Here is a 2543-nt window from a genome sequence, read left to right as displayed (position 1 = left end):
AGCCTGTCGAAGACAACACCGAGGTATTTCGCGAAGGGCTTCCATTTGATGGAGAACCTATTTACCAAGATTTTTGAATTCGCTTTCTCCGTGAAAAGAAAATTGCCTCTGATTTGGTTGTGTTGATATCGAATCTCCACAGCCAGTACCAGTCGAGGACAACAATGTGATAGTGTTTAACGTGGGATCCTGCTGGCGACAGCTTAACTCCACGGTGCTCAAAAGCACAACGGATCAATACAATGCGTCGATCAGCGCCCTGAAAATTGGGTAACGATTTTCAGTACCAATCGGCAGTGTGGCATGGACGCACTAACCACCTTGGTAGGGCTCGAGGCCCATCTAAAACCTCTGCCGTACTTTGGGTCCGGCACCCGGTTGCAATGCAACTCCACATTCGACTGAGAAAGTCAGTTCTTCCCGCGATTTGGGTTTTAACCACAGCCACCACGAATCTCCACAAAGGGCCAAGCCCAATGAGCAGACTGGAGCGAACTCCAGGGGCTACTGCTCCCCGTGGTACCAGGTTAAAGTCTTTGGTATTGACCTTGTAGCCGAAGCTACGACCAGTTGAGCTTCCATACAGCCCTGGACTGGTGGCCAGGATCTTAGTCGCCTCTTACGACAGGTATGCCTTACCGCGGGTGTATTCGGTTTCCCCTCGAAACCGGAGGGGTCCCCCCGTACCCGCAGGGGGAACCAGTCGTGGACGGTGGGGATGAATTTATTGAGGGCGGATGTGCTGAAGTTAATTGTACGGGAGGCGTACAAGAAGGCGACATCATCCGCATATTGAGCTGTTAGGATTTTCTCCTCGGTTGGGATGTCGTAACAATAAATGTTAAACAGCACTGGAGAGAGTTTGGAGCCCTGGGGCACTCCCGCCATGATCGGGTGAGCTTCGGAGAACTCACTATTCACCAGAGCAGTGATTTTCCTGTCAGGCAAGAAGGATTTGACTAAGCCAATGAGGTACTGTGGGAAGTTTAGCTTTATAAACTTATTAATAAGCTCATCATGCCAGACCCGATCGAATGCTTGTTTGCAATCAAGCAGGAGCATAGGGATGTGTCTTCCTTTGTTGAGATTGTTAGCGACGAATTCGGAGACCCGCAGAAGTTGGTGTGTGGTGCCGTGTTGCTTTCGAAACCCATGTTGGAAGTCGGGGAGAATTTTCTTTTCCGAGACAAATTTCTCCAGTCGGGAGAGAATTATGCTTTCAGCTACTTTGCTGAGGGTGCAGAGTAGGCTGATGGGGCGATGGTTTGCCGGATCGCTTAGAGGTTTACCCGGTTTGGGAAGAAAGACGACTGTGGCGGCTTTCCAGTCCGGGGGAAATATTGGAAACGCATCATGGCGTTTATGATGTTGTTTAGGGAAACAAGGTGCTTGCGCGGTAGGATTTTTAAGGCGCCGTTACCGATACTGTCGTGGCCTGGGGCTTTCCGGTTTTTGAGGGCGCGGATAGCCTCGGAGACTTCTTTGGGGGAGGTGGTCTGAAACTCGACCGTCTGGAAGGCTGTGCCCCGGACAGTTTCTGACACTTCTTCGTGAAAAGAAGAGAATTTTTGAAGGCTTGGAAAGGGGGAGCATTGCTTTTAAGGGATTGAGTGAAGACGTTGGCTTTGTCCTTGTCCTGTGGGTAAGAGATCCCGTCTTTTATTAGGGCGGGGAGGTGGAGTTTACGGTTTCGTAAGGATCTGATAACCTTCCAGCAACTTTTAGGGTGCTGCTCGGCTTCAGCTATAAAGGACTTGAAGTCTTCAGAACTTCTTTGGAGGAGGAGAACCTTTAATTCCCTTTGAGTGAAATTTAAAGTTTGGCGTAGACGCGGAAGTCTGCGTTTTTGTCAGAGTTTGCGGATTTTGTTTTTCCTAGTGATGAGTGCACGGAAAGGTAGCGGAAGGTTGTTTGGGTTATTGGTAGCTTCTATTGAGGAGGTGGCTGAAATTATTGACCTTTGGATTTCCTTGGACAGACCTGCGACCGCCTTATCAAGATCAGCTATGGAGTTGATTGTGATGCAAGTGAAAGCGTAGATTTCCAGCAAGAATTTCAGGTGGAGGAAATCGGTTTTGATCTTTAACCGAGGGGAGAGTAGAGGGCGATTTGTGAGCTCCAGGCAGACCGGCGAGTGGTTTGAACTGAGCTCCGGGACAGTCCAGGGGTCTCTGTTGAGAGTCACGTTTTAAATAAAAAATAAGTCCAAGGTGCTTGCTTGGAACCTAGGGCTTGTGGTGTGGTAGGTCGGTTCGGAGGGAGCTTCAATGTTGATGTTGTGTCGGAGAGACATTCTCCAGAGGGTTAACCCGTTAGCATTATTCGCAGGACGGTTCCAAATCCTATATTTGGAATTGAAATCGCCTGCTATAATGAGTAGAGGGCGATTTGTGAGCTCCAGGTAGACCGACGAGTGGTTTGAACTGAGCTCCGGGACAGTCCAGGGGTCTCTGTTGAGAGTCACGTTTTAAGTAAGAAATAAGTCCAAGGTGCTTGCTTGGAACCTAGGGCTTGTGGTGTGGTAGGTCGGTTCGGAGGGAGCT

The sequence above is a fragment of the Bactrocera neohumeralis genome, unplaced genomic scaffold (assembly GCF_024586455.1).
Source record: "Bactrocera neohumeralis isolate Rockhampton unplaced genomic scaffold, APGP_CSIRO_Bneo_wtdbg2-racon-allhic-juicebox.fasta_v2 cluster11, whole genome shotgun sequence".
Classification (NCBI taxonomy): Eukaryota; Metazoa; Arthropoda; class Insecta; order Diptera; family Tephritidae; genus Bactrocera; species Bactrocera neohumeralis.
Note: the sequence above shows the minus strand (reverse complement) of the source record.